Source organism: Simochromis diagramma, unplaced genomic scaffold, assembly GCF_900408965.1.
Source record: "Simochromis diagramma unplaced genomic scaffold, fSimDia1.1 OVJJ01000705.1, whole genome shotgun sequence".
In the NCBI taxonomy this organism is placed as follows: Eukaryota; Metazoa; Chordata; class Actinopteri; order Cichliformes; family Cichlidae; genus Simochromis; species Simochromis diagramma.
In genome coordinates, this window is record NW_024387448.1 from 2,915,067 (window position 1) to 2,941,652 (window position 26,586).

The 26,586-nt window shown below is 41.3% G+C and overlaps 1 protein-coding gene across 2 annotated transcripts in view; it reads right to left on the reverse strand.

The window, feature by feature from the left end:
- plxnb1a (plexin b1a) overlaps positions 1 to 23,050 on the reverse strand; it is an 85,955-nt gene extending 62,905 nt beyond the window's left edge. The window contains exon 1 of one of the 2 annotated variants that reach the window (XM_040013778.1): positions 22,697 to 23,050. The gene's annotated coding sequence lies outside the window, so the exon portion shown is untranslated. The remainder of the gene's footprint in view (positions 1 to 22,696) is intronic. The other variant, XM_040013779.1, reaches the window with a different exon arrangement.
- Between the last annotated feature and the right edge of the window lie 3,536 nt (positions 23,051 to 26,586).

Genomic DNA, 26,586 nt, shown 5'->3' on the forward strand with positions numbered 1-26,586 from the left:
AAATTAAATATGAAAAAATAAACACACAAACACCCAAAACCTAACACTGAGGCTTCAAAATTCAAAATCCAGAACTGAGTAGATCTATCTGTTATACAGTCTCAGGGTACAGTAGATGTCTCTAAAGCTTAAAGAGTAACAAGATCTTTGCTAGGCTGACCTGCTACTCCTTAATGACGAGAGAAAGAAGAATTGATTCTATAGCAGGGTTGCATTAATATTTTATAATAAACACACAGGCTCTATTCCATTTGTTTCATAAGGTTTTATCATACTAAAGACTGAAAATTATGGCAAAAACTGACCCAAAAGGCCATTTGCATTCTGTCAACAAACAGACAAAGGAAGTTTAAATAGCATCCCTGTGCCAGCCGAGGGTCTCATTTCAGACCGGCCATATGCTCGGATGAAGCATCACGTCATCAAGGACGCGCTAGTACGCTCATTGTGTGGCAGAATTCTAAGGAGGCAGCAATGAGACGTGCATGTGTATTCATTTGTTTGCGGATGGCCTGCATACATTACCACCTACAACTTGTACAACCACATCGCTACTCAAAGTTGCGCGCACACACACACACACAACTGCCTCTTCTTTCACGGCACTCAATAGCCTGAGAAAAAGTCCTTTGTCGTCCTTCGTTGTCGTGACGACGTGCCTGGATCCAGTGAATAGAGAGTGGAGGTCCAGCTCTCCCAGTCTGTGGGCATTTTAATCAGCTTGTCACACTGTCTGTGGACTAAGAACACTTGAGCTCTCCTCTGCCCTTCTTTAAGCCAGAGTTGCTTCTTATTAGTTTTTTTTTTCTACCATTATTTTATGATTCAGAGGCTCTGGTCAACATCAGCCCTGATTTTCAGCTGGATTATTGAATTACGGAGCTGACAATGACAGAAGAAAGTGCCACATGTAACCACGAGACCAATAATAGTTAATATGCCTGGCCTGAAACCAGAAAATCTGCTCTGCTTTGTGCCAAACCTTCAGTTTAATAAGCTTTATGGTTATGAAACACGCAGTGTGTCTTCTCAGATGCGACCCAGAAGAAGCTGAAAGTAACCCTCTTCTATTCCCAGAGGAACTTATTGCTGGATGTTTGAGTTTGAAAGAAAGACCCATGAACATGATCTGTTTTATTCATGCAGCTCATGACCCCTAGCCAACCCTTGACTCATAACATGCTAAGTGGAGCCAGTCCTGCATCCCCTCCTGTCTCACCCATCTCAATATATACTCACGCCTGTGTCTTTCCCTCTCTCTCTCCCTCTCTCTCTCACCATAGCCCCCCCGCCACCAATGCTGGTATCTCAGGCGCCTATCTGAATGCCACACATTTTCTGAATGCTTGGTGAGGGATTCTTTGCTGCTGTTGTCCTGCACCATTAAATCATTATATCAGTTCTTAAAAACAACAGAAATCATTTCCAGAGGTTAGACAGGCCCATTTTAAACTTTACTTGAAAACATGGTCAAACCAGTTGGAAATATGAAACTACTGGCAGACTGATAAATGAGCTGGGTCACTTCTGCTTTCACACTGACTCTTCTGTATGTTTGCACAAATCAAATATCAGCAAGAGAATAGGCTACTTTAGGCTACTTGTGTTAGCCCTCACGCAAAGGATTCTGATGAAGGATGTCAAATTATGGTGACTATAAACATTCCTCCATTAATTTCTCCCAGCCTTGGGAAGACGAGGAAAAACTTGTTTGGATTGGTTGCTGCTACTTGGTTGTTAGGAACCACCTGACATGTCATTGCCTGTCCCTAATAAGTCACTGGAAAGTCAGTAACCTTGCATGCATGCAAAGGCAGTCTACTTTCATCTAAGATGTGTTTCATCTGCAGCCAGGGCACCCATGCTGACATAATCCCCCTGAAGCCTCTAAAAGGGACTAGTGACAGGCGTTCCTAATTCACATTTCATTCTGGATCATGCTCTACAGTCCAGCAGGGGTTTTTTTGTCCATTACTGGTGGGCACTTCCTGGTCCTGGTGAGGTCTTTACAGAAGGTAGAAATGGTTGGTTAAACAGCTTTAAAATCAAAACGCTGTCATGAACACTAACAAAAGATAGTTGGGCAATTATCCAAGTAGAAACAAAATCTATGTAATTGATTGAGTAATGCTGACCAAGTAAGGCGTAACTAGGTATTGGTGGTTACGAGTGGAGTAAAGATCTTACTCAGCAAAGCCTGACGTCATGCCACATTGAAGGTCATTATTGACATTGATGAAAAAGAACATGATAAAGCAAATATTTTTTTTTAAATAGAGCATTAAAAAAAAAACAGATGCACATTATAAAATATTACACCAGTATGCTTTGTCAGAACAACTGGTCTAATATTCTCATTTAAGCTCTATTTTTTTCTTTGCACTTGAAACACCTATTCTTTCAAAGAAATACCTATTAAATATGTATGTGTATGTATGTATGCTATGTAAAAACCATCAGATTACCAGATTACTGTGGAGTTAACTGACTTTGCAAAGCTTGTAGCAGGATTTAGCAACTGCTGTAGAAAATGCCCACTGGTGAGGAACAATTGAAAGAGTACATTTAATGAGGGAGCTAAATACTGAAGACTTCAGTCATAATATTTTGACAGTTTACCATTTCCTGTTGGTTCCTTTATGTTCAAAAACGTCTTCGGCTCATTTAGCTTCAAAAGTGGTATTGGAGTGTAGACAGGTGGAAGGAACATCCTTGCCTTCTGTCAACAAGCCGTGTGAAGGACAGCTTCATTAGAAAGAAAATGGACGCCCCACACCCCCGCACCACCAATTCGTGGACACGCCTATGCCACCCCCACCCCCATCCCCCAGCTTCCTGGGATAGGGCGAGGGAACAATCTGAGCAGGTCTTTTAGAGTGGGAGGTCTTCAATTGTCAAATGCTTAATAGACTGTGCTCTCTCCATCTTCCTCAGGAATATGCAAATACACACACACACACACACACACACACACACACACACACACACACACACACACACACACACACTGAGAGTGTCCATACTTGCAGACATTACCCTGCTATCTAAATAGGTGGCAGAAAATCAAAGATGATTGATGAGTGGAGTCTGGTTGTGTTGAAGCTCTAAGGTGTGTGATTGTGATCTGGGGACAAAGGAATTATTGCCAAAGGTTAAGCATATGACGAAACTCTCAGGAAGGCAAGAGGAGGCTCCTAGATATCATTAATCACACAAGAACTGCTGTTTATATTCAAATGTCATCTATTTCAGTCAATAACCAACAGTGTCACTGACATTTTGTGGTAATCAGCTGCAGTAACATCGACTGTGGTAACGTCCAGCCCTCGAGCCCTGGTTTAGAGTGTGATCCAATCAATGCTTTCTTTAACATGTGTTAAAGCATAATTTAATATGTAGGGAGCCACAAAGACAATGTGCTCCATAATGAGATGGCCAAACCACAACCACCTCCGACTGGGTCGTCAAGAGGGTACGTGGCTGCAAATCAGTGAATCCAAACAAATGCCAACCAACCTACTCCAGGAAGCATTCAGAGGTCTTTGTTCAAGAAGGGGCGCGGGCAAGGACCCAACACTAATATGGCTAATGGCTTAAGGAACCCCACTGCTTCTTTAATTGAAGCTGGCTCTCTGACATCGAGTGGGGTACAGAGAGGAGAGGGTGAGATAAGAAAGAGCAAAGGCGAGACCCAGAGAGAGACTGGAGAAGGTTAGGATAAGATTTAACTCAAATCTTGAAACAGCAAGGAGGGTGTGTGTGTTTGTGTGTGTGAGTGTGTGTGCGCACACGCATATTTGGGCCTTGCAGGTCTGTGTGTGTGGTGGGGAGTCTGCATAGGGACTGTGTAGCCAATCAGGATTTCCCCAGAGGTCTTAGGACACCTGGGATCATCAATGATTGATCAAACTAGATGCTTTAACCAAGGGAGAGATGGGTTTGGAAAAGGGGGGGGGGGGGAGTGAAGAGGCAAGAAATACAAAGAAAGCTGTTTTATGTGTGAGTGCCTATATGTGTGATAATAAAAGAGAAAGAGAGAGAGCAAATTCTAACAAGACAAAAGACAGAAAAGACCAGAAAAAAAACAACCAAAGTGGGCAAAAAGAAAAAAGAAAAAAAACCCAGAACAAAAGAGGATAAAGGAAAGCCAGATTCAGTTCATTGTATGTGAATCTAAGAGAGGCCGCTGTGGAAGCAAACATCCCCATCAAAGCCAAACCGCTGCAGCCCCAAAGAGATCCCGCTGCCTGCCCACATGGTTTTGGCTGGGCTCAGACCAGTGAAAGGAAAACAGAATCTTAGACTGATCTGTATGGGCTACAAGATAATGCTAGGTACACACACACACACACACACACACACACACACACACACACACACACACACACACACACACACACACACACACACACACACACACACACAGAGAGAGAGAGAGAGAGGGAGTAACTTATATAGATATAAACTACATCATTGGACAGGTCAGACTAGACCAACAACAAAAACTGAATGTCTTTTACTTTCACCAGCTTTAAAAAAGGCCCCAGCGGTAGAAAGTAGGTTAAGTCCATTTACACAAATAGAGTACTACGTTTCGATTTCAAAGGCTACCATGCAAAATCTGCTATAATAAGGCTAAAGTGGTTTTCCTTTGTGCCCATTGTCATGTTCAGATGTCTATGAGTAATGAGAAACTCCCAACAACTACTCTAAAACTCCAAAACAAGAGGGTTCTTTCTATAATAAAGTTGGCATTGTTTTTATATATTTCAAGTTGATTAATACATTTGTTCAAAATAAAACTAAATTAAGTAACATTATTTGACCTTTCTTAGCTTTTAATGAGTGAAACTAGATATTTATTTCTAATATTTTACATTTTGAATGTAAAGTACATATAAAATGTATTTACATGTTTTTTTGCACTAGTTCAACATATACACTACCAGTCACACGTTTTAGAACACCCCAGTTTTTCCATTTTTTTATTGCCAATTATGCAGTTTAATGTCTCATTGCACTCTGAAATGAAAACATAGTACAAAGAAGCATTTGGAGTTTAAAAAGAAATCATCAAATCAATTTATAGATCAAAATTTATCCTAAAACCTTTGATACAGCCAACTTTGACAGATATAACAGATATTGTAGGTTGCTTAGCTTTCACTCTTCTGTCCAGTTCATCCCAAACCAGCATGATGGGGTTTAAGTCTGAAGACTGTGCTGCCACTCCATGTTTTCAAGCTTACAGTCTTGTTCTTTTTTCCTCACGTAGTTCTGACATAGTTTGGACTTGTGTTTTTGGTCATTATCTTGCTGTAGGATAAACTCCTGACCAACTACGCGCATACCAGAGGGTATTGCATGGTGCTGCAGAATGCTGTGGTAGCAGTTTTGGTTCAGGGCGCCTCTCACTCTGTACAAGTCACTGACCCTGGATCTAGTAAAACAGCCCCACACCTCCTCCTCCACGTTTGACAGTTGATGCCACACACTGTGGAACCATCCTTTCGCCTACTCAACGACCTACAAAGATCCTATATGATGGACCAAAGATTTCAAATTTTGATTCATCAATCCATAAAACCTTGTTCCAGTCTTCTGTAGTCCAGTGATGGTGTTTCATGGCCCAGGCAAGCCTCTTTGTCTTAGTCTGATGTCTTAGCGATGGCTTTCTCGCTGAAACTCGTCCTGTCAAACCTGCAGCTTGAAGACTTCTCTTCTCTTCACAGTTGAAATGGAGACTTGCTTACTGTGACCACTACAAAGCTGGGAGAGCAAAGGAAATGTCTACCAATGCTACACTTGGTCAATTGTAGTCAGCATTAGTGTTTATTTGTTATTTCGGCATATGTATATGCCAGTTTTCACTGACATATACATATACTGGCTGGCACAGTGATGCATCAGTATCAAGAATCCAGTGATGTGTACTCGAGTCAAAGGCTCCCCTTCATGGAGCATTTTTAAATATGCTTTATTTGATGAAGCCGTTTAAAGGATCTTGAGTACCTCAAACCACTGCTAAAGACCCCTGCATAGCAGCTTACATTGGCTACTTGGCTGCTCTGCTAGGTACTATGTTCAAACTAGACATGTGACTCAAATATCTAATAAAATCCAAATGCAGATAGTCTTGTACTCTTGAGTTCAGTGAAATGTATATAGTATTTGGGTCTGATTACACAAAACTAAGAGTAAAACTGGGGCTGAATGTATTATTGGATAAAGTCCTGCAAACTGAACCTTTAACACATTAGGTGGTTTAAGTACAGAAAAGGGAAGTAGAAAAAAGTGTACACATTTTTTTTAATACGTTGAATCTAGAAGGGTGGTGTATTTTTATTTAGAAGACAGATTATGGGACTGTTGTTGTTGAGCTCTACGTGTATTGTAATCGTCATTGTTTGGAAACGTAGGGCACGGCTGAGCAGTGAAACCTGCTTCTCTTGGCGGCTGGCTTTCGAGTAAAGCAGATTGGCTCCGAGGGTTGCCTGGCATTGTTGCTGAATGTCTGAATAAAGACTCAAATCCACTCCCTGTGTCAGCACTGCTGCTAAGAAATGCATTATTAATGAGAATAGTCTGACTGATGCTTGGGATTAATTACAGTAGCTATGAAAGGAAACCCCCCCCTTCCCTTTTTTTGTCAGAACAATGAACCCAGCAATAATTTTTGTCTTTTCATTCAAGATGAAAATTAAACAGTGCAAGTGGTTTACAAGAGTCTTGATAGTGAAAACATTACCGTGTGGTTAGATAATTTACACTCCACACTCTAAAGCATGCCATACGCCTCGTATTTTTCTACACTTTGCAGAGCAACAGTTGCACTGGCTGCGTTTTTGTCACCTGCTTGGTCACATGGTCAAGAGCTAAAAAGCTGAGAGCCTTTTCCCTTTAGACCACTTGTAACCTCTTCTGTTAATAGGCTCCCTGATAATGCAGCTGGGTGAGACATCACAATAGCACAGCCAACATGTGTTTAAGCTCTTTTAGTGAGACTTTGCTTTTATAAGTGCTTTATGAATCATTTCATTTAAGGCAATAAATGCTCCAAATGAACGACATGAGGCAATAAATCATTCTCATATCAGTCCGAGTTCCTCTTTGGAATTTTTACAGTTATTTGAGGTAGGTTAGATCACTACCTTTATATCCTGCACTTTTATTTGGCTCCCTATGTCCAGATTATTTCTCCCTCTGAAATGAAAATAACAACAACAACAAAAAAGAAAAGAAAAAGAAACAACAACACAAAAATAGGACTATACTTATATAACTAAAATAAAATAATATATATAAGTTTATAACTACAGGTAATTGCAGCTGTCACACTTTATAATCATTTATTGTAATCAAATAAAACGCCTTTTTCTTTTTTACTCTTAGCTCTGTGTGATCTCACAGAGAGCAGATATTAACATTGTTATCTCGAGCCCGCAGCTGTTGGTGTGAGCACAAAGGCACCACCTACCTGCTGGTCAAATCTTTCGGTTGAGAGCAGCAGTCAATCAGAAGAAGCCTAGTTTAAAGGGAGAGGGAAGGAAGGTAAAATTCCTTGTTTGAGCCAAAGCAATTCTCATCCATCAATCCATTTTCTACCACTTATCCAGGTTCAGGTCGTAGTATATCTAAACAGACAAGCAAACTTCCCTATTCCCGTCCACCTCTTGCAGCTCATCCAGGGGAACGCTGAGATTTTCCCAAGCCGGCCAAGAAATATAAAGCCTGCCCCGGGCCCCAAAACACCTCGACTAGGAGGCGTTTCAGCAGCCATCCTAGTAAGACGGTCGAATCACCTCAACCGGCTCTACTCTGAGTCCCTCTCAAATGACCAAGCTCCTCACCCTACCTCTAAGGGAGAACCCAGCCAGCCTTCAAAAGAAAGTCATTTCTGACGCTTGTATCGGTGACCTCATTCTTTGGGTCACTACCCAGATCTTGTGACCATAGGTGATAGGGAAGTATAACACTGGTAAATTGATAGCTTCGCTTTTACACTGTGTACAATTGAATGTCATTACATTCCAAGAAAAATCAAAAACTACCAATAAGCGTGATGCACGTCTGTCGTGTCGCGCCAAAAAGTTCCACTGTTTGCTGAAAAACTAGTAAAAACAACTAAAAATGCACTGTTCATGATGGCAAACAATAACACTGCTGATTATTTAAAATTATCAATACCAAAATCACTTTCATGGCATTCTACACTATAAGCAGTGTGTATCAAAGCACAGCTCCAAGCTGGCATCAACAATTCCTCCACTTTCTCTTTAAGCTTTTCATTTTGTGCCCAGCTGTTATACAGAGGTGTAAAGCAGTGGCATTTTTAAGGTATTTTTGAAAACAAGAAGAATACAGAATAGTGCCAGCCTCAGCCTGCAAGTGAGAGTGCTGCTGCTACCTTAAAACCACAATTCTCGAGCCACATTTGTCTGGCTGTCATACAGCTGACATGACTGGGGTACAATTTTTCCTCACTAATCTTGCAAAAATGAAGGTCCTGACAATAGCTGATGACTGGGTGATCACCATGTGAATGTGGCAGCTCCTCCATCCTCCTCATTCTTCATCTCAACACACAGGCAAAAATGCTCATTCGTGCTCACTACGGGTTGTTGTTGGTTTCAATTAGCGGAGCCAACATCTGACACCGGGACACTGGAGTCTCTATTGATTGGCTGAAGCTTTAGAAGTGCATGTGTCAAGGGCAACTGGGGTCAAACTGTGGACCCCCAGGATAAGAAAAGATTCAAAGAATGACAGAAGGGAGGGACAGAGGGAGGAGAGAGAGGCAGGCAGACATGGCGTGTATAGATATGGCTCTGTAAGAAGAGGGGGTAGAGGAAGATCCATTTAAATGGAACACAAAGCCAGAAGGCCAAGGTGTGTATGCGTATGTGTGTGTGTGTGTGTGTGTGTGTGTGTGTGTGTGTGTGGTCGTGATGGTGATGGGATAAGGATAATCTGGTCTGTAAAAAGCAGTTCAATATTCAAGGCAAAAAGATTTTTATAAATGCATACTAAATGTTAAAAAAAAAATCAGCTTTGGTTAGTCAAGGGTTAAAGTTAATTTAGGATTGGGAATGACTGTAGCCAGTGCAAACGTGTGCAAGTGTGTGCGTGTGTGTGTGGATGTGGATGTGTGAGTGTATGAGTTAGAGTCTGGTGGGGTGGGGGGGGACCTTCAGCAGCTGGACAAACAGACTTGGTCTGACTACTGTTCAACTAATGGAGACCACATACACACACAGGCTCAATAACAACAACTTGTGGGCCGTTTCTCATAATGCCAGCACCCTCTTATGTGAAAGCTTGATCTTAGAATAATAAGCAGGTTGCATAGCTTGTGGGCTGAGCCTGTTGGGAGGTATCATTGGTGTAAACTCAGAACAATAAAAGGGGGCAAGGACCCCACCTGGAGATAGATGCCGTGTAGCAGCTACCTTCTGTCTACAACCATGTAGTCAAGCTCCATATATTAAATATCGCTGTGTCAATGAACTTGGGAAAAACAGCTAGCCTGATGTCATCCAAAGGGAAGGTGCAAAGGTGGGTGAGGTGCAAAAATAAGGGTGCTGGTATGTTTCTGTCAACTCCAGCATGTACATCTACTGTTACACCGACATGTAACTTTGCTGCAGTATTTTCTTTTATGTATTATATTATGTCTGTTATGTTGTATTTGTTATGTTATGTTTCCGCCTGTAATAAATTCAAATTGTTTTATGTCAATACTTTGGTACATTGTTGTGTTGCTGTGTACTTAAACCTCCAACACACAGACATGAGATTCAAAAGCATCTTCCTTTTTCCAAGACTCATACTGTACACGATGGACACAGTCACCCGCTGGTATTGTGTGTATTCTGAACCCTCAACGTTAATGTTTTACCACCATGTTAGTTTTTTGGAACTACAAGTTACTATATTTGGGAAAGAGGCTGGAGTTATCAGGTAATGCTAGCGACCTTGGTTAGCAGGCAACATTTAAGTTGCAAATTCATTCACGTTAAATAACTTGGCCAAGAAAAAGAAAAGAAAAAAACCCACTATGTGCAGGTGAAGCTCTTTTTAAAAAAAAAAAAAAATCTCTAAGGTTAGCCTATCCTCTTATCTTTCAAATAATAACTTTTTGCTTTAGTGATTCCAATGTTTAGAGTTACTAAGTTATGTGAATCCTCAGATATCACAAACACACCTATTAATTGTTAAATCTAACACAGAGTGCCTGCTCCAGCATTGAGCATGGAGAAAAATTGACTATTTTTATATAAAAAGAAGTCTTCTTAAACTATTACCTATTCTCATTCTATGTTTTCCGGTGTGGTAAGAATCTTTATATAAAAATGCGTCACTACTTCAATCTGCTGCTGAACATGAAATTCATTTTTCTGAAGTGAAAACAGTCCCACAATAGAGACACTTGCTTTCTGTTGAATTGCTGTGCAAAAATCTTTATATCAGTTTCACTTCCTCCGCACCAACAGCCTGTGAATCGTGCAACAAAACAGATTTACTCGTTCATGTTGGGAAAATAAGTCATTTTCTTACACTGTGCTATCTTCCAAATACCTGCTGTGACCAACAGAGCAGGTGAGCCCGGAGTGTGACAGAACTACAGAGGTGCACATCAAGCTGTCAAACATTCAGGTGTCTATAAAGATCCAGTTACTGTGTTTGGATCATTTCCTCCTGTTCACTTACTGTGTGGTCAACTATGCTGTAACCACTATGAAAATCTATACTCCCCGACCACACCCAGACACACTGTGCTCACTTTGGTTAGCCTCCCCACTGCCACATCACTTGTTCTGTTACATACATATTAAGTAAACATAGCCGAGAGCATCCATATACTTGTTTCCTGCAACAGGAAATTACACTTCCACACTCCATGCCAATAAATAAATAAATAACCCAATGTATATTTTATCCATTATACATACAAGAGTTATTGTTGATCACCATCTATTAATGAACCATGACTCAAGAACCCACTGAGATCTTAACCGTGCAGAAGTGACTGATAGGAAAATGACACTGATACTGTTTTATCCTGCTACAAATAATTAATTTTTTGGTACTTAAATTGTGTATGACTGCTATATGATTAATGCACTTATCATCCTCTTTTCTTCTGTGCAAGAAGAAAAGAAAACATAATTCTGACAAACATCAAAACAATTCACAAACTTCCAAAACAAAGTCTGCGGCTAGGCCATGGTTAGGGTTAGAGTTGGCTTAGACCTCAAAGGGTTTACTATCACAAGACAAAAAAAAAAATCATGCAAAATCAGCCAATGCAAGTTGGAAAGTTTGGGGCTTTTGATCACGTAAACGAAGCAAATTATAAAGTTTGCTTTGGCAGGCATTATTCACTATGCTGTGACGTGTCGTGGAGCAAATTATGACTCAACTAAAGCTTAATCACAAATGCTTGCCACAGCAGGTAGCTCCATGTATTTGATTTGGCGGTTTTTAATGCCAGATGCCCTTCCTGACACAACCCCAAAGAGCTCTGTGTTTCCTTCTGATATCAAACCAGGGTTCCTTTACTTTTTAGGTGAATGTGTAAACCACTACACCTTGCAGCCACTGTTAACCAGAAATGTATAAAAGCAGCCACATGTCAAATTTAATTCAGTTTTATTTATATAGTGCTAAATAACCTACATGCGATTTATATAGTAAAGACCCTACAATCAGCTGACCCCCTTTGAATCCTTGCTTATAGGAGGACATCTGATTATTAGGGTTTTCTCAGACAGTGGAAAGGAAGAACTCCCTTTTAACAGGAAGAAACCTCAGGCAGAAACAGGCACAGCGAGGGGCAGCCATCTGCTGCGGCCGGTTGGGGGTGAGGAGAGGGACAAATGTAGTATAGCAGTATAGCAGTAGGAGCTTTACTCCCTAAGCAGACCATTTCTCACTTTACTTTATACTCCTTGTGTGACATATGGGCCCTTCCTTTTAGGGCCTATATTTTCTAAAACCTGCACAAAGGGGTTCAGGAGTTTAGTTTCTTTAGTTCTTTTTCAAACATAAAATAAAATTGGTAAAAAAAAAAAAAATGTATTATGACTTTTTTAACCCAGTGATTCTAAAAACCAGCGGCGTTTTTAAAGTGAAACGTAGCATCTACCATAGCAGGGGGGGAAAGGAGACAAAAATCTCAGCCAATTCAAAATGGATTTGACTATAGGATTATTACAGTGCATAACTTCAGCACTGACCTAGACATGAACATACACAAATCAAGGAAAAAATACAATTTCCACTAGGGTTCTAGCTTCCTTATATCAACAGCCTTGGCTTTATGTTAATAAGCAGGCATGTTTTGATTATGGCTGACTGCCAACTGGATCATAGAAATGCAGCAGACTAGTGGACTGCCACGGTTGAACCGGTCAAACAAACCATCTAAATGATTTCCTCCTCTTTCTGCTGCAGCTGCTGCATTTGGAGTAAGCACACACCAAATCCCAGTTTTTCTCTGCTACACTCCGCCCACAAGGCCAAGATCCTTTACTAAATTATACCATTCTGCTCGTCTCCTCATCTAATATAACATTGAGTGAGCAGCCACTCAAACGCTCAGAACAGTCTGGCAGAAAAGCATCTGTCAGTTCCCATGAGCTAGAGAACAGGGTAATTTAAAGCCACTTTTCAGGTTCAATACCAGCCTTCCAGAGAAATCTCACATAGAATGAGATCAGCATTTCCTGCTGAGTTACTGTTTAAGCATAATTGGAAGGCCAGCATTTATTGCACAACTAAATAAAACATACAACCAACGCAAAGAAACTAAATTAATAGATTGTAGAACATAGCTTTCTGAATTTACTCGTCAGACAGATTAAAAAATTCTATCCAGAATTTGCAGATTAGCTGTCAGGTCAGTTGTGCATGTAACTGTTTAATCCGTGCTGCACAGGAAATCAAGTAACTTCTGTACAAAAAAGCAATGGCAATCACAGAAGTAGGCTACCCAGATGTTTGCGTTCATTAAAAAAGCAGAAGTGAAGCCAATTACTTCCAACAGACTATTGAGAAGAAAAAATTTAACTTGGAAAACAATATATTCAACAGGGTTCAAGTCCTGCATTGTTTGGTTTATGAAGGATGGGACTGTGAGGTACATCAACACGATAATACCAAGACAATATGGTTGCTAACCTAATGTTTGCAGGAACATTATTGCAAGTTTTAAGTTATTTCAGACCACAGACCGCAGCCCTTCCATATCCTTGACTTTTCTGACATCCTGTTAGCATACATGTAATCTGGAAGGCTCATTGTCACATGCGACTGTCCAAACATCAATCAAAACTTTCATGTGGTTTGTGATTTGTTTTTAAATTAGCAAAGGCCAGCTTTATCTTCCCTACGCTCCGTTTGAAGTGGACTTCATACTGATCGTTCCTTGAGGTTTTATGGTTTACTCTTCAACTTTTTATAACTTTCCCCCAGTTTCTCATTAATCAGGAGGAAGCATAAGAGGATTTTAGTTTTATCCACCATGGAAAGTGCCAAGTGAGCTGATTTGAAAGTGAAAGAATAATCGAGAGCAGTAAATGTAAATATTATCCAATTAAGGAAGCAGTTAAGTAGCGAGTTGCATTTTCAGTAGGGTCTAAACTAAATTCAACTTTTTCAAATCCAAAGAGCTATTGCTCAAATAACCTCATTAATACCAGTGACTGTTTAACATGGACAAAGTAAATGGCAGCAGTATGGTTTACTGATGATCAATAGCCTTGGACAGTTACAGCTCTGCCCTCATCCCCTCTCTTGAGTAGCCTAAGGGGATTGAATCCATCTACTATCTGTTGACATCTAGACTGACACTCTAAAAATCCCTTTCACTGCTGATAAACCTGAGGATTAGACAAACAGCCGAGTAACAGCGGACCCCTGCAGACAATGAAGAAAGCAAAGCTGACTAAGCCTCTGGACCTTACTTTTCAAATATACAAACAAGTAATCCATTAGCTCAACTGACAGCAGAGTGAAGCAGCTGAGTTGGGTGTGTTTGATCAGCCAATTCTCACAATGTTATCTTGACATTTGTGCAAATTATATTGATCATTCATTGACCACTGGTGATTTTCAATTGTTACTAGCAGTCATTAATTCAAGCCTGATCTTGAGAACTAACAGTGAAACACCGATAACACCCATGGCATTAAATGGCAGTTGCCAGTATACCAAAGAGCTCAAGCAGCTTAGGCATGTCTTATAAAAAAGGAATGCTCCACCTGTGAGTCAGCCACATCACTAGCATAACTCTACTGGGTCCAAAGGCAACTGCCCAGATGCCTAGGGCTGGATTTCAGGGACAACAGTTTAGTGGGAAGAGGGTTTATGTTTCCAGCTTTGCAGCAACTGGACATACATGTAACTGTCTTAAAGTTTAGGCAGCATGGACTCAAATATGCACACAACTCTCTTTAGTGCCACCAAGGACTAGGCTCAGCAATCAGTCAGACCCCTGATTACCATCAGCAGATCCAACGTCATCAGTGATGTCTCAGACACAAGCCTGTACAAAGAACTGGAAAAGAGCGGAAAGTGAAATCTAATAAAAACGGTTGCATTATGTACAGCAAAGAGATGCTGTTTGAACAGTCCCTAAAATGGCATTTGAGGGTGATGCAGATCGAGTTCTTACAGCAGAGTCATTTCAACCTTCAACGCAGAATATAAATTATGCTTATTAGTCACATTTCTTCTGAAGGCTTCTGGGTTTTGACATGAACAAGATCAAGATGTCATTTCCTTTTAGCTGTTGTAATGAATTAACCCAATTCAGCAAGAGTGCCTTATATGTATTGTAACTCTGTAGTGAAGAGGGAGAGTTAGGGGCCTAAAGCAGTAATACAGAATGGGGCAGCTGGGGGTTTAGGGTTTTGTTTAGAGCATGAGCTGCAGCCAGAGCTGAGGCTCTCCAGGGAGCTTGGTAAAGGGACCAGGGATGTGACTGAGGCAGGGCACTGGTGGATAGTGGCACATGCACAACTGTCCTACGGCTGAGGGCTGCTTCAGAACAATAAAAGCCACACCCTCTGGGTTTAATAAGGCATGCCTTCTTCGGACCTATTGTAAGAAGATTACCTTTTCAAAAAGGATTACATGAATGAGGATCAATGTTGACCTTATTGTTGTATTAGCTAGGGATTCTATGCTATTCCGGATATTGAATTTTTTTTAATCCAAATTTTGATACTTCATTCTGAACATCGTCTTCTCAGACGAAGCTGCCCGGCAGAAAGGGATAGCAATATTAAAGTTACAATTCAGCCACGGTACACAAACACCTACAGGCCAAAATTACAGAAATATCAACCCCCCCCCCAAGAAAACATCAGTATAATATTCAAGCTTTCCAGCTTCATGTGCAAGTGTGATAAGCAATCCAAAGAACAAAGGGAGAAGATGAATAATTTAGTTATGGAAAATAAAAAACCCAATTAAAAGCATTTAAGTTGATAAGAAAGAAGAAAAAAAGGGCGGACAGCAAGATAAAAACTACTAATGTGTTTATAAAATATCAGCTAGGAAAGAGCTGCTAACACAACAAAGAGAACAAGGGGCACTCCTTTATCCGCCAGCATTATTCTGCGATGAGGCAAGTAGCTTGCTCAATGGAAAGTTTTGTAAAATAAACATTATTAGTAATAGAAGTTACTGTCACACCTACACTCATTGTGAGATTATTTTATTTGTATAAAAAAAATGCAGTTTTCCTGTCCATGAACAAAAAGGTAAGTGTGGTAAATATTCTTAACACCTGGGCAGTAACACATATTCAATCAAATTAAGGGGCAACCACATAGGACGCATTATGCTTTCTTCTAAACTCAAATGAAATACCAGGTATTGTACACCACACTGCAGAAACATTTTTAGGACACTGCCAGTCAAGCACTCCAAAACACCAAGTCTGCCTTTGAAATTTCTCTAAATTATTCTAGAATATTACTACTTTTCTTTGTGGAGTTCCTCAGAACAAAAGTACAATGAAATTGTACTTTTTGAGTCAATCTAATTCAAATTTCTACAAACCTGTCAGATTTCCCACTAAAAAAAAAATAAAAAATCTTTCCTACAATTTCCAAGGGGCATGTTCTAAATCATAGGAGATAAATTGTTAGATAAGGTGTTGTAGATAAAAGAAGTGAGACAGACTAACCACAATGAGTAACCAGCTTTCCACTTCCTAACACCGCCAAGAAAAGAAACCTTATCTGTGGATTGGTGGTTATCTGGGCACCCCCATCCATCTGCTTAGTTAACTGATTCTACCAAGAAGAGTTCAGGCTGAATTTTTCACTCATTATATTGCACCCTTCCAGCGGAACCAAAGATATGAATCAAGGTTCAGTATGTGACACATATATGTGTGTGTGTGTGTGTGTGTGTGTGTGTGTGTTTGCGCGCTTTTCTTGACAAACGCCCTGTGCCTCTATTGTAAATCCTGTATGGTCAATAGGATGAGGGAATTGAAAGGGGGTTTCCATTTAAGTACAGTGAATGAAAGCTTGCTCCTAATGAAAAGGAGTATTTATTAGGCTGCCAATCTGACTGTCAGCCAACTCCCGCGAGGGCTTACTGAGGCCTAAGATCCAATCTAGCCAGGAGATAGCAAGCGTATCTGAAGCAGGGTCAACCAAATGTGAGTTGTCTTAACTAGGCTTGGAAAACCGATAAAAGAAGCAGCTTGGAGTTAGAGAAGAGAAGAAAATACAGGCCGAGAGCTTGAACAATGCCTTTTAGTTTCCTTTATCTTCCTAGGGATGCCTGTGGCCACAGTGGTGCCCCAGCAAGTGTTCTCTGCAGATTCTCCACTCCCACACCCTACTACCACAAACACACTCAGAAGAATGTACCATAAGGGACCACCAGCTGTTGCAGTGACCGATATGGGGAACGCCCTAATACTTCTATCATCAGAATCTGGTGTGCACATTGTCCCCCTCTCAAACACTGATGCACCTACTTGGATAGGCTGTTTGCCCTCTCATTTCTTTCCATGCCAGTTCATGTTTCTGATTATGATTAAGCAAACAAAGTGCTTTGAAATCACCTAACAACTTAACAACACAGTTACTCATTAACAAGTGCTCATCAAAACTCAGCAAGGGATCACATCCTTTCCTGTTTTTATGATTAGCAACCGATGCCTGTGTTACTAAAAATGCTGCTAAAAATATATCTCACATCCTACTACGGTATGTGACACCCGAGAAGGTTATGGATGAGACGGCCTGCTGAGGAGGCTTCTGATTTCAAAAGGAAAAAGCACTACGTTTACTGTTCCCACTCATTTCCACTTTTCTCACTGTTTAAAGGCAAACTACTTAACCTACAGTGCAGTCAACACTTGATACCTATAAATCAAAAAGCCCTGTCCTTGCTGCATGCGTGCTGAGCAGTCCTGCTTCTGTGACTCACAGAAAGGGCTAGAAAGCAGTGGTTTGAGCAGCATCACTTTTTCAATGACCAGCTGCAGCTGAAGTGGCCTTCGACCCATTCCTCTCCGTGTGTCTGAGAGGTTTGGGCTCCGGAAGAAACCTAAATGCTAGCTGTATGCCACATATAATGAGCATAATGAGCCACAGTTTGATTTCAAAAGCTCTCCATGTAGAAATGGCAGCCGCCCTGCGATACTTTTTTGGGTGTGACCCAGAAGATTTCTTGCTGTATGGAGTCTGAAGCCTAACAAAATTTAACAAAAGGTTGTAAGTGAAAAACAGAACTAAATTAATCTGTGTTTGTTGAAAGCATATAAATCCTTACATGTTATTTTAACCATTCTGGCTTTCTATTATCATTCACTTTTTACTATAACTTTTAAACTCCTATATTTTTGAATGTCCACTGTATGTATTTATTTTTTTTAACTTTTGGATCTCTCTGTGTGTGTAATAGATAGACAATAGATTCACTATCTATAGATTCAGCCTTCCAGATAGATTCACTATCTATTGTCAGTCATACATCAGAAACACTTGAAACAGTAAAGTAAAATAGACTAATATTTAAAGCTAACAAAAACACGAGCTAATGTCGATTCCAACTTTTAAGTTAGTTCAGAAAATTACAATACATTAAACAGACTGAATACACAACTTATTATTACTGTGGACCTTGATAAAGACAAGAAAGATGTCGCTAAAAATGAAGACAATATATGAATATATGCAAGTTCTCATTAGCTAATTCAAGCTAAAATGTTTGCTAGGTTATACTAGCTACAGCTCAAAGCAGTACAGCAGTATACGGATCATGGATGCACTGACTGTTAAAGTTTGGCTACCGGTATTTAGAAAAACCTATGAACGACAACACCATTTTCTTTTGGTTGTTTTTATTCCACTTTTAGTGTTAGGTAAAACCAAAATCCATCCATCTTCATCCGTTTTATCCGAAGTCGGGTCGCAGGGGCAGCAGCCTAAGCAGAGAAGCCCAGACCTCCCTCTCCCCAGCCACCTCCTCCAGCTTATCCGGGGGAACACCAAGGCGTTCCCAGGCCAGCCGAGAGATATAATCTCTCCAGTGTGTACTGGGTCTGCCCCAGGGCCTCCTCCCAGTGGGACATGCCCGGAACACCTCACCCAGGAGGCGCCCAGGAGGCATCCTTGTCAGATGCCCGAACCACCTCAGCTGGCTCCTTTCCATGCGGAGGAGCAGCAGCTCTACTCTGAGCCCTTCCCGGATGGCCGAACTTCTCACCCTATTTCTAAGGGAGAGGCCAGCCACCGTTCGGAGGAAGCTCATTTCTGCCGCTTGTATCCGCGATCTCGTTCTTTCGGTCTCTACCCACAGCTCGTGGCCATAGGTGAGGGTAGGGACGTAGATTGACCGGTAAATTGAGAGCTTCGCTTTTACACTCAGCTCCCTCTTCGCCACGACGGACCGGTGCAGCGTCTGCATTACTGCAGCTGCAGCCCCAAATCCGTCTGTCGATCTCCGGCTCCCACCCCGAGATACTTGAACTCCTCCACTTGGGGCAGGAACTCATCCCCGACCCGGAGTGGGCACTCCACCCTTTTCCGGCTGAGAACCATGGCCTCAGATTTGGAGGTGCTGATCCTCATTCCCGCTGCTTCACACTCGGCTGCGAACCGTTCCAGTGCGAGCTGGAGGCCTTCACCCGATGAAGCCAACAGAACCACATCATCCACAAAAAGCAGAGATGAGATTCTGAGGCCACCAAAGTGAAAGCCCTCCGCCACTTGGCTGCGCCTAGAAATCCTGTCCATAAAAATTATGAACAGAACTGGTGACAAAGGGCAGCCCTGGCGGAGCCCATCACCCACCGGGAACGAGTCCGGCAATGCGAACCAAGCTCTTGCAACGGTTGTATAGGGATCGAATGACACCCCATACTCCCGCAACACCTCCCACAGGACACCCCGAGGGACACAGTTGAATGCCTTCTCCAAGTCCACAAAACACATGTAGACTGGTTGGGCAAACTCCCATGCACCCTCAAGTATCCCTGAGAGGATAAAGAGCTGGTCCAGTGTTCCGCGACCAGGACGAAAACCGCATTGTTCCTCCTGTATCCGAGGTTCGACTAGCAGACGAACTCTCCTTTCCAGCACCCTGGCATAGACTTTCCCAGGGAGGCTGAGGAGTGTGATCCCCCTGTAGTTGGAACACACCCTCCGGTCTCCCTTCTTAAAGATGGGGACCACCACCCCAGTCTGCCAGTCAAGGGGTACTGCCCCTGATCTCCACGCAACATTGTAGAGGCGTGTCAACCAGGACAGCCCTACAACATCCAGAGCCTTCAGGAACTCGGGGCGGACCTCATCAACACCAGGGGCTCTGCCACCAAGGAGTTGTTTAACTGCCTCAGTGACCTCGCCCCCGGAAATTGGTGGGTCATTCCCCTCATCCCCAGACTCTGCTTCCTCCTCGGAAGACATGTCAGTGGGATTCAGGAGGTCCTCGAAGTATTCCTTCCACCGCCTGACAATTTTCTCAGTCGACATCAGCAGCGCTCCGCCAGCACTATACACAGTGCAGGTCTCTGCTAGACGTTCCCAGCACACCCTCACTACGCGTTTAGGTGCACCGGGTCTGTCCAGCGTCCTCCCCCGCCACCTGATCCAACTCACCACCAGGTGGTGATCAGTTGACAGCTCAGCCCCTCTCTTTACCCGAGTGTCCAAAACATATGGTCGCAGGTCTGGTGATACGATTACAAAATCGATCTCGATCATCGACCTGCGGCCTAGAGCGTCCTGGTGCCACGTGCACTTATGGACACTCTTATGTTCAAACAAGGTGTTTGTTATGGCCAAACTGTGATTTGCACAGAAGTCCAATAACAAAACACCGTCAGATCAGGGAGGCCGTTCCTCCCAATCACGCTCCTCCAGGTCTCGCTGCCGTTACCCACGTGAGCATTGAAGTCTCCCAGCAGGACAACAGAGTCTCCAGGAGGAGCACCTTCCAGCACCCCCCCAGGGACTCTAAGAAGGCTGGGTACTCTGAACTGCCAATCGGCACATAAGTGCAGATGACAGTCAGGACCCGTTCCCCGACCCTAAGGCGCAGGGAACAAACCCTGTCATCCACCGGGAAAAACCCCAACATACCGGCAGCAAGCCGAGGGGATATTAAAATACCCACCCCAGCCCGCCGCCTCTCACCAGGGGCAACTCCAGACTGAGACAGAGTCCAGCCCCTCTCCAGGAGACTGGTTCCAAACCAAAATGATTCATTAAAACTCTACCAATTTACTTACAGACTAATGTTATCAGGTGATATTAGGTATATGATGATTTACCAATATCATCATTTTTAATAGCCAATAAATAAAGATTTTAAAAGCAAAGAAGAGACAGGGAAAATCATCATTCAGCCATGATATGAGTATTGATGCTGCATAGTTTGTCCACCAGAAGTTACTCTGCAACTCCCTAATAAGGACAACAGTTAGTTGGAATGCCACACATGCATAAACAAGTGAATAAATAACACATTTTAGATTTTAAAACAAAATGCTAAGGAAATTAGCTTAAAAATAAACTATCGGTTGATATATTGATAAGTGTCCAAATATCGATATCGTCCTCAAATGTTTATAGCAGTTTGGCTCTAATATTCATTACAAAAAGAAACAGATTTACAATCTTTCAGGTCTTCAACACCTTATTTTGTGACACTGTGACAAAAACCTTAGCCACCATAATTGGTAATATATTGTTTGCCAATAGGCAATCCAATCAGTGTGTCTGATATCACGCAAAAATGTTGATACCAACAAATACTGGCAACCATAAGCTATATTGGTATATTTCTTCAAAGAGCATTTACATTTGTTTTATTCTATTTATATGGTCCCAATTCACAACAGTAATCACATCAAGGCACTTTATATTGTAAGATAAAAACCCTCAAAGAAACAAAGTTTTATATTCCATTTTACAAACTTTTCATTCAAGCATCTCCACAGTCAGCTTACATCGCACAACTGACAAACTGGCTTTAAATCTATGAACAGTGTAACTTTTCTACAAAGTGATAAAGCAATAAAAAGCACTTTCTTTCATCCCCCACAGTCCATCGTGGGTAATACGATATCGTGCTTTGGAACAGACCATCAGCAAGCAGATGGCCAGCTATTCCAAAAGTGTCTGGATGACAGGACCTACATAAGCAAGGTTCAAGACCGGGCTATGCAGCCATTAAAAATGCATATGAATTGTCCTATCAAAACATTTGACCCCTTTAAAAAAAAAATGGGAAGAAAACCTGCTTTCCATCACTGACCTCTCACGATACTTAGAAGAGAGTTTTTCTGGAGGCTCTGATTTGATTTAATCAATCTCTAAGCTGTTTCTCATGTTGCTGGATTAAATCTGACAGCTGTTTTAAAACAGGAGAACCAGCTGTTGAGCTAAAGTCAAGCTTCCCTTTTTTTTAGCCATTTCAACCAAACCATGCATTCACCCCGCACTCAAGAACATCAATCTATGAGAGAAACGTCTTTGTCTTAGGGTGAGCTTCCTCATTGACTAAAGGCTGATGAGATGTTTCTCGTCACCACACGCGACATAAACAACATCCACAATCATTACCCAACAATGAGAGCGAGCCCATGTTCACGCCTCTAAACGCCAGTGAACTCCGTCCAAGTTCAGTGAACACAAAGTGCGTGATTTCTGTTTTCTAAATGAGGCAGTAAAGAGGCAGCCGCGTGTGTCCAGGAGAATGTTAGCAGGTGAGCAAGGCATTTGACATTGGCTCGCACAGCTCATGGACATTCCTACATCAGCTGACAAAGAGAGTGCGCACGGTGGTCCCGCTCTATGTCCATTGTAAAGCAGTCTGGTCTGAGTGTGCTGGGTAAGCTGGCACGGAGACTGCGCGTGACGCTGACAAATTCTGTTATATCCAAACAAACTGCGAGCACAATACTGCAAAATTACAAAGCAGGCCCACCTTCCATGTCAAACAAGTATCTAATATGAATTAAACTTATGATAATACTTGTAAATGTTCCAACGCGCATTATGCCACCAAGCAGGTTTCTGTCTTTAACAAAGAAAAACTGAATGAGAATACAGGCTATTATTCTTAATTTTACAAGAGGTTCTTTTGCCACAACTCCTGCTTGTTTTTTGTTGTTGTTTTTTTAATCAATTTTAATCAAGGACGGCCTTGAACTTACCTGTTAGGTGTAAAGCTGGTGAATCAGCCGTCCATAGTGCTGACTGCAGTGAAACGGAGACTCACATCCACGCTAACAAGCAGAAAGTATCTGATGGGGTTAACCTCTACTTCGCGATTCAGACGGGGAGGAAAAAAGAGAAAGAAAGGATTTCTCAGCGCAGTTTAGAAAAAAAAAACAACTGAACGTAGAAAGAAAGTCCCAGTCCTGTCCGGTGGGTTTTGTGGGTGTGGGTGGGTGTTCCCCTCAGAACCAGGAGCGGTCTGTTGTTTGGCCGCAGGACGGGGACCTCTACTCAGCTGAGAGGGTTCAACAGCTTTGCGTGAGTCTAAGTGAGCGTCATTCTCCGAGTCAGTACCCGCGAGACCGGATGATAGTCTGGCCTACAAAATAAAAGCCTCGACTGTTTATTGTAATTCGTAGTAGTATTAGTAGAAAATATCTCTACTTCTGTCGAAATTTAACAAATCCCTCAATTAGTTGTCAGAAGAGTCCATCAAGTCAATTCATTTTAATTACATTTTATTTATACAGCACTAAATCACAACAACAGTCGCCTCAAGGCGCTTTATATTCTAAGGTAGAAACTACAATGATACATACAGAGAAAAACCCCATCATATTACCCTCTTAAGGCCTGGAGCCTAACTAATAATAATTTCTGTTATTATAAGTAGTAATAGTTGTCAGTAAAAGGTGTGTAAGTCTTGAGGATCACAGATATTAGTATTTACATTCACTTGCTTTCTGCAGTCGGCTGTGAATAACAATGTTATTCGTTCGTGGAATATGGAAATGGAATATGGAAATGATTCAAAAGTGCCCTAGTAAGTTCAATTAACATTATCCAAAACTCTTTCTCTCTCTCACGCGCGCGCACACACACACACACACACACACACACACACACACACACACACACACACACACACACACACTTTATCTTGCTTATTTGCTCTGTCTCCATCTTAACTTCATCCTTACTTCCGTGTTCTATATCAAGGCTCTATAACATGAGAGGATTATTTTGAAAATCCACATCAGACGCATTGCTCTTCTCCTGTCGGCTTGACAGCAGGGTGTAAGTTCATGGAGCGTGGTGACAGATTTCCCGCAGAAGCACGGATGTAATTCAGACCTGCTCAGACCACATACAGAGAGAAAAGTTTATATTCTCTGACAGTTCCACATTATCTGGATTCCCTTTGCTTATTAGTTTGGATAACAGTATGTGACCATACAAGGGTTCACTAAGGTGCAGCTGATCATGATGAAGAAAGCTGTCGTCACGGATCTTTGAGGAAGTTTTGTGGTTGTTTTTGTTTGTTTAAATCTCCAGTGAAGTCTAGTTTGGAAGTCCTTCAGAATGAAAATGAAGTGACGTCAAAAGCCGGGACTCTTCTCCTTGTCTGCACCAACCACAACGATGCGTGACTACCCTCTGCTGGCAGAGGGTCAGCTTTACTTCCCAAGTGTGACGTGTGCCTGAATGTTTCTGGTGCTGAGATATTTTCATAAAAGAACAAATTCCATTCTGAACATTTTTTTTATTGACACGTCTTTAAAAAAAAAAACAGCAGTAAAAGTGTGAGGTCAAATCTGGAGCTGTCCTACATATTCCTTGTTTGTTTACCTTTTTCAAACACTTGTCCTTTGTTGTGAGCAGACAAAGTAAACCACATGTTAGCCCACATTCAGATAGTATTTGATTAAGGTAAGTCATAGATTCCTTGCAGACTATGAAATTTTGGTGAGCATTGCTCTGTATTTCTTTCATGCTGACAGTCGTATAACACTGCTGGAGACCACAAGATGAATAATCATTGAGTTTCAAACTAAATTTTAGTCAAAATATGATTTTTTCATATTTATTCATTTGTTGGAATGTAGATGTTTTTCAAAACAAACATTTATTTATGAATCCCACTACATTGGTGCTGCTTTAAAGGGTCTTCCGATTTGTGATTTCTCAGATATCATATACAGCTGACGCTACTTTTAGGGAAGAAGGTTGGTGGTTCAGTCCCCACATGTCCTTGGCTAAGATGCAAACCCTGAGTGTGAATATTGAAGAGAAAGCACTTAAGCATAGAATCTGTGAGTGCTGTATAAGAACCATTTTCCATTTACTGTGACCTAGCTTAGCCACAACAAGAGGGTTTGAATCCTTCAGACAGTGTTCTCCCTCAGCCCGTGTGGGTTCTCTCTAGGTTGCCTCCAAATACATACATGTTAAGGTACTGGTCATGGGTGTAATGGGAATGGTTGTCTGTCTCTATGTGTTAGCCAAGCAGCAGATTGGTGACCAGTCCAGGGTGTAGGCTGTCTCTGGTCCCATTTCTGGGGAAGGCCTTTCTTTGCATAGCTACAAACCCACGGTCTATCCTTACCAAGATAATGATACCCTCAGCCTGTCATAGTAAACATTGTAAATGTTTATAGTGTTTCCCCTACTCAACTTTTTTTTTGTTCCCGTTTTATGTAACTGAAAAATCTATTCAAAGTTTTAGTCGTTTTGTTTGTCCATGTAAATATGAGGGTAGCTGCAAGAAAGACAAAAGAAAAAATAACAGGCTAGGTGATAAAAATTACTCTCCTAGCCTGGCTTAACACACTGGCTTTAACTAGTTTTTTTCTGTTTTATATCTTCTGGTTAATCCCCAAAAGTTGATTCTGTTCACAGTGGTGTGTCTAGAAAATTTTTGTTGGGGGTCCAGGTAGGGGCACAGATTTGGAAAAGGGTGGCAGATTTAATTGGCAGATAATGTTAAAAAAATCTACCAAACGTTAACCATAATTCAATAACCCTATAAACCTAACAAATGAATTAGCTTTTAACTCTTATTAGAATGAGATTCTAACCACTATGGTGCAACGTTTTTAGATATTGTGTTGATAAAGCACAAGAGATACAATCAGTGCTCTGTCAGTGTTTATTCAGCATTCAAGGACAGCAATATTTGCATAGTATTTTTACTGACATATAGTGCACATATGTTTTGGGCAAAAACATTTTTGAATATTAAAATACAAACATTTTTAACATACAATTGGCAAATTTGCCAATGCCAATGCAAAACTTGATCTGCCTATTAAAAAAAGAAGATAATCTTCTCACAAACTGGTGTTTGATTTTGAAACCGGAAAAAAGTGGGGAAACAAATGAAAAGACTAACATTTGAATGAAACCTGAAAGCAACTAAATACTTTCTATGCTGCCTTATGGTAAACTTTGGTAATATTGATGTATAAAGAACAACACTGGCTGATGATGAAATACAGTCAGCTGGCATGGTGACACTGCCAGTATTAACCTGCAGGGCTGGACTGGGACAAAAAAATTAGGAATTTTCACTAGTGATGCGTGAATCATGAACGAATCGTTCAATACTCGAGAATCACTTTACTGACTCATGAATCATGATTCACAAGCCCAACTGACTCACTGACTCATCCCTGTTGCTGTTAGCAGCAATGTATCTAGCTTATGTAACCCAGGTCCCACGTAGCTATGGTAAAGCTAGAGTATATAGTACAATGAGACTGGGCCTGGGTTCGTAGTGCTACTAATAATGATACCTGATATCCTCTAATTTAACTAATAAGGACCACCACAACTGTATTTTACACAAATTTAATCCCTCACAATCCCTCAATATATTTATTTAGACAGCAAAGAAATGAATAAAATAAACAGTTACTTTTATAAAATGAATTGAATTCAAAGAAACAAACAAAACTACTGTAAAAGTGACTACATAAGTTTTCAATAAAAGATTATCAAAACAAAATAACTTTCTCTTAGTGCCAACTGTTATTTCGGTTACAACAGCTCACACCTTTAAAAGGGATGAATTTCAACCTTTGATAATAACTTTGATTTAAACTAC